Source organism: Beta vulgaris, chromosome 3 (genome assembly GCF_026745355.1).
Source record: "Beta vulgaris subsp. vulgaris cultivar EL10 chromosome 3, EL10.2, whole genome shotgun sequence".
NCBI classification, from domain to species: Eukaryota; Viridiplantae; Streptophyta; class Magnoliopsida; order Caryophyllales; family Amaranthaceae; genus Beta; species Beta vulgaris.
This window is the reverse complement of record NC_079204.1, coordinates 40,495,570-40,505,314: the sequence shown is the minus strand read 5'-3', so window position 1 is coordinate 40,505,314 and position 9,745 is coordinate 40,495,570. Positions and strand designations below refer to the sequence as shown.

At 33.8% G+C, this 9,745-nt stretch overlaps 1 non-coding gene across 5 annotated transcripts; it reads left to right on the top strand.

Annotated features, from left to right (window-relative positions):
* Positions 1-719: 719 nt before the first annotated feature.
* On the top strand, positions 720-8,467 carry LOC104906520 (uncharacterized). Of its 5 annotated transcripts, none has more exons than XR_008968821.1 (8): positions 720-1,129; positions 3,262-3,348; positions 4,342-4,515; positions 4,594-4,683; positions 4,790-4,947; positions 5,707-5,749; positions 6,736-6,833; positions 7,291-8,467. It is a non-coding gene; the product is annotated as an uncharacterized LOC104906520 (transcript). The 5 variants fall into 5 exon arrangements; XR_008968820.1 differs by having other exon boundaries at positions 722-1,129; positions 3,316-3,348; XR_007272743.2 differs by lacking the exon at positions 3,262-3,348 and having other exon boundaries at positions 4,771-4,947.
* The last annotated feature ends 1,278 nt before the right edge of the window (positions 8,468-9,745 follow it).

The window sequence follows — 9,745 nt, the reverse complement described above, 5'->3', positions numbered from 1 at the left end:
TTGCTGCTGGTGGGCCGACCAATAGAGGGCATAAGAACTCCCTTAGGGAACTTGGTCAAGTCCTACTAACCAATCAGGCAAAGGATGATCCATTCCCTAAAGTGGTAGTCACTGAGCTGGATTAGGGAAAGTTGAAAACCTCCATGAGCATCTCTTGGTGGTGGAGATGAAAATAGCGAATCTTAGAGTCAGGAGGATTTTGATTGATACGGGAAGTTCAACGGATAATTGCTGATTGTTTGTCCAGATCAAAGTTCGACGAGGGTAACTTAGTCCCAGTTCATCACCCAATTATCGGGTTTCACTACTACAAAAATAGCCAAAGAGATTTCCTATAGGAGACCGGTTGAGGTTACTAACCCATTTCTTAAATGTAGAAAACCATTGATTATCTAAAATCAATCTCTTAAGTTTAAGTATTTGACTAATAAAAAAAGTTATTGTGAAATAAGAGACTGCTTCTAAGTAAAACCGGTTTCCTTGAAATATTTTATTTTTTTAATTCAAACTTTTTTTCAACATAATACACTATTATACGTATATATTCTTCTTGTGAAGATATTCTAACTTGAACCGGTTTTCTAAAAATAATAATTTTAAAATTTAATATCTTTTCAATTAATACCAATACAGTATAAGTTCTAAACATAAATATATTTACTTTTAAAATTATGCAACAAATACAATAGAAAAAAAACTACCTCTCCTAATATTGTTCTCTCTATATGCATCGTGGTCAATACTTGTCAAAAGAAACAAAGAGAAAACCAGAACAAAGCTTTTTGAACAACCTCGCCATAGCTTCTCGAACAACCTCGCCATAGCTTCTTGAAGTCGCACACCATCCTAAAACCACCACTCCCCATAAGGCCATAATCCAAATTCTTCCATCACATTTTCATCTTTGCTTTCATAAAATTCATAATTAGGGCTCTCACATTGTTCAATTCGTCAATTTGTGATTCAATTCGTCAATTCTTCTGGAATTTGTGATTCTTTTCGTCAATTGTTTTCGTCAATTTGTGATTCTTTTCGTCAATTCTTTTCGCCGTAGCTTCTGGAATTTGTGATTCAATTCATCAATTCTTTTCGCTATAATCAGGGCTCTCACATTGTTCTTCGATTTCAGGTTAGTTGACTAACATTATCTTTGCTTTCGTAAAATTCATAAAGTTCTTAGTAATCATTGATTTGATCTGTATTGGTTTGTTTGATTTTAGTATTTAGTTCTTACAGAATATGAAGATTGTTTATTACTTTAGACGATTTTATTAGATTTTCGTTACTTAGATGACGACATGCTATAAAACCAAAAACAAACCAACGAAATAAAATGGGTTGTGAGTATGCAGTGTTGTTCATGGTTTACAAAGCGGACTGAGATGTTTTATCTTTTTCTCCTGTCAGTCTGTTTGCTAGTTAGGATACTGACTGGTATCCTTAAATTTGATAGTTGAAGCTTAATAGTAATGCTAGCAGACACAGAAAGGAATTCTTCTAGAGCCTGACTCTCGGGGTTCTGTCTGGATCTATTGAATTATGTCTCTGTAGTGTGAGTTTCTCTACTTTAAGGGGATGACAGACAATACTAGGACTACCCTAAAGTCCTTTGCTTCCATGTCAACTAAATGTGAAAATTGTCTAGAAACAACCAACTTAACATGTTAGAAAAGGTGAAGGACCATTTTGTGAAGAAACACCCCTAAAACTTGGGATTGCTATGAGATAACTAAAAGTTGGAACCTTTCAAAGTGAACTGACCATAGTTGGGACTGGTAATGTCAATTATTCCGTAAAATCTAAATTAACGAACTTTTAAAAGCACAATTGCATCAACTTCTCTAGTGGTAGTACTGATTTTATGCTTTTCAGATGTTCTGAAGATTCTCTCTACTTAACCAAGCTATAAAGCATTGTTTGAGGATACTTTGGACATTATGTTGTTATTAGAAACATTAACTCCACTAGAAACAATCTTCTCAGGTTCCATGCCCTTCTCTTTTTGATCCTGTAGAGAAATATATATCTTTGATCATTCCTGCATTCAACAAGGAACACCGACTTCTAAGTGCACTTGATGAAACCATGAAGTAAGATTACAAGAATACAACAATATCTAGGCCTTTTAATATTTCTTCTTTTCTATTTGTTTTCTCCTTATAGAACAAGTTTGGATTGAGAATAATTTATTCAGGGGTTTTGAAATTATAAAGAGATTCAAGGTGGATGGGTTTGGTGGTAGATGGGATGAGGTAATGATTGTGTAAGGAGGTGGAAATTTTCACCCTCATTTTTTGAATAATAGTTATCCACCATACCATTCCCATAGGATAATGTATTACCTCCCAAAGTAAGGGTAATAGTTCCCTTTTCGTCTCTCCCTCCTCGCATTATATACCCTATCTCTTCTACCTGAACCCAAATTCATCTACATTGACTTCATTTTGTCTCCATGAATGAATCCATTACCCCCTTAATGCGTTGCCTCCCAATCCAAGCATTGCCTCTAAGATGATTTTCTTTCAGTTACACCATTTATACTCTTGGGATCCTTATGGATATTTCTGTTGAATGTTATCCACAACTTATACTTTGAAAATTATGTATGTTCCCCTAAAAATAATAGCTATACTTTTCTCTGTCTGCATATTTAAGTGACAAATAATATTAGTTATTGCATACAACCTTTGGACTCCAGGAGATTGTACTTCACAAGTATTGTAAATGTTGGTCTATTATGTCGTTCATTCAATTCAAATTTCAAATAAATAGTGTATCTTTTGATAATACCTTGGTGCTCATAATTGAGACGAGAAAGTCGATAAAATTAGAGAGGAGTGAGAGTCGCTGCACTGACAATCTGGCGTATTTTCTGATGTTTCACGCTTAACAAATGGGATGTTGCTACTGTTTAAAGTGTAGGATGTAGCAAAAAGTAGTGTAAATAAGATCAGCACAGTGAACAAACTTGTGTGAATTAGGACGGATTTCAGTTATCGTTTTCAAGATCTTCAAATATTTCCAATTTTTGTGTGCTGGTTTAATAATGATACTTAAGTATAGGTCTAGGGGTACATTTGCCATCATATTGTGAAAATTGCTGAAAGAATTTATCTTCTTTCCCTTTCTGAAGGCATGGTCGGAATTATATATCACCTTGTATGTATGAACTAATAATAGAGCATTAGAATCATTTCACCACCTTGGGGACCTAATTAAGTATATTCATATATTGTCTATTGACTGCAATTTGCAACACAGGGAGAGACCTAAGATATACTCATTTTTTGTCTTATTGTCAACTATTTGCAACAGCGTGGAGAGAAGGATACATTATTTACTTTTGAGGTATACTCTTAGTTGCGTGCAAAGGGTTCTTTTAATTTGCATTGCTTTGTATTTCATTGGAATAATATGTTTTTTTAATTTTAAGATTTTGGTACATTTCTTGAAAGAAATTATCTCATAGAAGTTTGTGTTTGTAGAACATAAAACAGATGTATAGACCATAGTGTAGTTTCTAACTAGCAGCAAGTGTATTATGTGCAAGAATGTTAAAGGTTGACACAGGGAGTACCAATATAGTATTGGTTTTAGTTTTGATTTTTCAAAGGAAATTCAATTCACTTGATCTCCCATTTCCTAGTTGTAAAATTAATCTTACTCCCTCCTTTCTAAAATAAAGGGAATACTTACCATTTTAGGCCGTTTCAAGATGTATGAAACGTTACTCTATTTAGCATTTACTTTTCTCTCCCTCTCCCTTCATCACACGGGTCCCTCTTTCTATTTCTCTCCCTCTCTCTCTCCCCTCTCCTTAATTCCCGTGCCTCCCTCCTACGTTTCATTTATTCTATAATGTATTTTTTTCTTCTGTCATTGAGATCAAATGACAATCTCTTATGAGCTATGACTTAATAACCCACTGGAAATTGTGGTTCCATCTTACATGTTTTGGTTTGGTGATACTTGCCCTTTGAAAAGGGATGTAAGATGATATTTTACTTTTGACTTGGCGATTAGATTGCTTTCTGATGCATTATATCAATTGTATTAGTCGAGCTCTCTAATTTTAGCTCATGCATTGACAAATAACATGGATCTTGATGCTAGGATAATTTGAAAAGTTTTGTCTATATTGCATTGGGTGAGGGATTTTGCATGTGCTTCTAAGGTCTATTTGTCTAGGTTTGTTTAAGTTCTCTTGTCTCAAAGTAGCCTTGAGCATTAGAAAAAGAGTTTATTTTAGACGTAGTTGTCAGAAGCAATGTGTGATATACACATAAGTAGAATCTTTTTTATGCGGTCCTTAACAATCGTAAACTTCTATTGTCTTGTTAGGTGATGATTGTGGATGATGGGAGTGTTGATAGGACGAAAAGAGTCGCTTTTTACTTTGTCAAAAAGTATAAGGTGGATAATGTCAGGGTTCTTCTTCTTGGAAGAAACTATGGAAAGGGAGAAGCTATAAGAAAAGTGACTTAACTCAGGCTAGTCAGCAACTTCTACTTAGAAGTATTTATAATGCTTCTCAAGAAAGTTTGATGTATGCATGCAATTTGGCAATAACTGATTGCAGCTCTTTGCTTATAGGGAATGCTTCATTCACGTGGTGAATTACTTCTCATGTTGGATGAAGATGGAGCGACCAAGGTCAATGATTCGGAGAAACTTGAAACCCAGGTTGGTGTCATTTATATAATTTAAGATCAAGTAATGCGGAGAATGATGGAGATTAAATAATTAGATGCATACTTGCTCATAGAGTAGCTGGTGTATTGCCCATCAGATCCGTACAGTTGCTGGAAAAGAGTTAGATTTGGCTACTGTTGCTGGTAATTCAAGTTTGGAAATACCTGTTGTTCTTGTTGTTGCATTTGGTTCTCGCGCTCATCTTGAGGAGAAGGCTCTTGCCGCGGTTTTGCTCCTCGACCTTGATCATACCCTGTAAGTTGTTCTTTGACTTACAGAATGAAAACTAATATATCCCATTTTGCTACTTATAATCAGAGAAAATGGTATCGTAACTTTTTGATGAAAGGATTTCATCTTATTGTTCTCTTAGCTGCTGGTCCTGGGATTTGTGATACACAATTTGATGTACGCATGCAATTTGGCAATAAATGTATACTGAAATGGAGACCCTACAAAAGTATAATGTTGTATCTCTTGCTGTCTGTGTGTTTGCTTGTAAAGTTTTTGGACTAGGGAACATGTTTTCTTCTTGGCATATTTGGACTCGACCCGAGCAAATTATAGTTTTATCCCCCAATTTTATTGACCTTCTTCCTTCAACTTCTTTAGGGACTTTTGGTACAAGCTTACTCCCTCCGTCGCCTTTTCTTTGCTTCATTTCATTGTTTTCCCTGTTTTATGGGCCTCTATGTTATGGTAGTCATCATCAATCACTCAATATCTCCATCTAGTTGGCCAACATATGTTGTAGGCCTTCGATTTTCTTGGGGGTGGGGTAGGGTGGTGGTGATGATGGTGGTATCAAGAATTAAGATACATGAGAATCGCACTGAATTCTTACCTCATTTGACACAGGAAATCAACAAAGTATAAGCTTCTTTAAAACCTGGATTTTCTATTATGTTTTCTTACTGGTAGGAAAATCTTAGTTTTCAAAACAATGTTTAAGATTTTATTTCTCCTTATGTGGGTTCGTATCTTTGCTTATCATTTCTACTATTTGCATCACAGGTATGTATCTTTTACTTGGTCCTTCGAGCCCTCGACACTATAGGTTTGTCTCTTCAAGCTCAACAATTGAAACCATGCATGCCATATCAGCTGAATATTGTTTTAATTGATTATATATATGCAGTTTCGACTTTTTTGATGGGTTTGCAAGTGTTGCTCTGGCTACATATCCTCTTGACAAGATGTTATTAGGAATGTTTAGCTCAGTCTCCAAGTGATTATAAAGTTGCTTTATAGTTCTTTTACGAGAAGCACTATTGGCTCAGCCAAACCCAGTATGTGGTTGATTGTGTTATATGTGGAGGGAAAAAGAATATTTTAACGAATGCTTTAAGGATGTCACAGGATTAATGAGATGTCACATCTCATCTCTTCTCTTTCCATTTTCAGATGTGTTCTATTTTTTAGTCTTTTGTACAACTCTTGGATTTTTCTTGATCTTTTGGACATCTTATGGTACTTGACGTGTTTGGATCCTCTAGAGTTGTAAAATAACTCTACAAGGTAGAGTTTGAGCAATATCAACCATTGAATAAAAAATCAATGGCTCATATATTCTCTTTCCAAAATCCCCCCTATTTTATCTCATCAAATCCACCCCTAAATCTTTCCATTCTACCAATATAAGCCTTTGATTTTAAAATGTATGGCTCGGATACAACTCTACCTTGTAGAGTTTCACTAGAACTCTAGAGGATCCGGACTCGTACTTGACACCCATCCTTGGGGGTCATTATTGCATGATTTATTTTTCTTCACAATCGAGTGATTACCGTTTCTTAGGAGTGTACTTAAGGGTGGGAGCAACTCTCGAGGATGATACACTAATGCTTTCATCCTTGCACCTACTATGTTCCTTTAACTTAATAGCGTAGCATGAAAACAGGGTTATATGCGAGCCAGTGAGGAAATGTATTTATTGTTTTCTAATGAGTAATGGTCATCATTTTATGTCGAAGGTCAGTTTGATCAACATTACTGTACATATTGAGTATGTATCTTATGTCTTATTGCTTTTGGGTTTGACAGATCTACAGAGGATGATACAAGCATAGATAACGACGTCAAATTGCCTATTCTGAGAAATTTTCATCAGCACATATATGATCGTGACTGGCATTTTTCTTGTGAGTAAACTGAATCACTTTTTTGTTCTACAGAGGGTTTGATTCTGTTCTGCTGTTCAATTTTTTGTTTTGTAATATATGACTAGCCTTATATGCACGCTATGCGTGCGAAATCATATATTCTTTAATTAATTTTAGTAAAAATTTTCGTCTAAAGTTGTTTACAAAAATCGAGAAAGGGAATTGTAGTTGTCAGTGTTATGTTTTTTGTTTACAAATGATCAAGAAAATAATATACTGATGATGAAGAAGATGTTGCAGTGTAACTTGTTTGTTGGAGTTAGAGATAAATTAGGGTTTATAATTTGTTTTTTTTTTTGGGAAATATGGTTGGCAGTTACCATTCTCTTTTTTTCCCCTTTTCTTATTTTTTGGTGTCCCCCCATGTGTTGCCTTATATGATAGAGATACATATTTTTACTAATTCTAATTATAATTATTTGAAATTATTTTATAGTACTTTCCAGGGATTCCTAGCACGTATTCCCAAGAGATGATTGACGAACTAAGAGATATGTGGGTGAATTATCTAAACAATCAAACACAAGACGATGGAGATTGAAGACGATGGTCAAGTTTGAATTATACATATTATTTGATTATTTTAGAATTTTAGTTTTAGTAGCTAGCATTAGATTATAGAAACTTAGGGGGCGTTTGGTTGGAGGGTTTCAAGAAAGGGAATGGGAATTGAGTTCCTTGTTTCCCTTTGTGAGTGTTTGGTTAGTGTGTTTTTTCAAACCCTTTACCCCTTTTTCTTATTAGGATTACCCTCCTTACCCTTAGATTGATTCCCCACCACCCCCCAAGGTTTGGGATTACCCCATATCCCTCTACCATAAAATTATTATTATTATTATTATTATTATTATTATTTATTATTATTATTTTTATTTTTATTTTTATTTTTATTTTTATTATTATTTTTATTTTTTTTATTATTTTTTTATTTTTTTTATAATATTTATTTATTATAAATATTTATTATTATTAATATCATTATTATTTTTATTATCATTATTATTATTTATTATTTATTATTATTTATTATTATTAATATTACTATTTATTATTTATTATTATTATTTATTTATTTTTACATTTATGATTATTATTTAATAATAATAATAATTATTATTTATTATTATCATATATTATTATTATAATTTATTGTTATAATTATTTGTTATTGTTGTATTATTATTTATTATTATATGTTATTTATTTATTTATTATTATTTTAATTATTATTATAATAATTTTTATTTTAAATAATTATTTATTATTATTATTATTATTTATTTATTATTATTTAAAAACTATTATTATAAATATTATTTTTATTATTATTTTAATAATAATAATTTTCCATTTCCTTTGATGTTCCTAACCAAACAACATTTTTAATCAAAGGGAAACCCTTTCCATTCCTCTTGTAACCCTTTCTCATACCCTTTTCCTTTCCTCTCAACGAACCAAACGCCCTCTTATTTTAAGACATTATTAGAAGAAATTGATGTTTTGAATAAAATTGGTTTCGTATATAAATTAAATGTAGCAAATATGTTTTTTGACATGATGAATGAAGCAAGAAATAATTTAGTTTTAATAATATTATTGTGGCTATTTATAAATTGTTATACAAATCTGTAAAAAAAAAATTAAAAAAATAATTTTTTTTTTATTTTTTTTGAAAAAGCGTACATACAAGGGGGTGCAAATACATGATAATGTATGTATATTGTAACATTTTACTTTAAAAAACGTATAATAAACATAAGAAACCGGTTGTGGTCAATAGATGGTTTCAAAGCGTAAGCTAAGGAGACTGGTTTTTAATGTTAAATGGTCTCCTAACCTCTTTACATATTATATATACACTTATCTAAGAGACTGGTTTTACCTATCAACTGGTCTCCTAAATAAACAAAAAAATCAGACATTATAACCAGTCTCTTAACCTAGGACACATGTGAGATGGAGATGTGTTATAGTTCGGTTTTCTAGGCCATTTTCAATCGATTTCCTAGGCCCTTTTTGTAGTAGTGAATTTGGGGAAGGAGTCATCCATCAAATGGGAACAGTTAAATTGCCCGTTCAAGTTGGAGAAAAGGAGGCTTCTCGAACATTGTTTGTTAAGTTCTTGGTCGTCAGAGACTTGACTGCCTATAATGTCGTATTCGGACTACCAACGTTGAATCATATTAAGGCTGTGATAGTCACCCATCTCATGCTCATGAAGTTTGAATGTGATGGTGGTAAAATTATATCTTTATATGGATCGGAGACCAGCAGGCAGCCAGAGAATGCTACCTCACAACGTTGAGACCCTCATCATGGAAAGGAGAGAAGCCAGATCAAACAAAGATATCTGGTGAGAGCAAAGCGGCCGAGTTTGTAAAAAGCCAAGTGGACGCTCGGAGGTCGGTGGTTGAAAGTCCTCAGACGCAGGTTGCTTCTCCAAGCAAACCGTCCAGTCTCTTACCAGGGAAGAAGAGGAAATACATGCCCGTCAAAGATGAATCACCCTCGTCAGAGGAAGTGATGACCATCATGGGCGCGACGCTTGAGTGTCCAGAGCCTGTAGAGACCCCAGAGGACGTCTGTATAGATAATGCTCGTCTAGAAAGGACACTGAAGATTGGGTCTACTCTTGCCCCCAACTTGAAAGTTGAGCTAGTAAGGTTGTTAAAGGAGTTTGAGGATGTGTTTGCCTACAGTATTGAAGAAATGCTGAGAATTAATCTTGAAGTAGCAGTTCACAAGCTGAATATATATCTAAGTTTGAAGTCGGTTCGTCAGAAGAAGAGGCATTTGGGTCCGGCCAGGAATCAGGCTGTTGACCAAGAAGTTATCATGGTGCCCAAGCCCAACGACGCATGGAGAATTTTTGTGGATTACACCGATCTTAA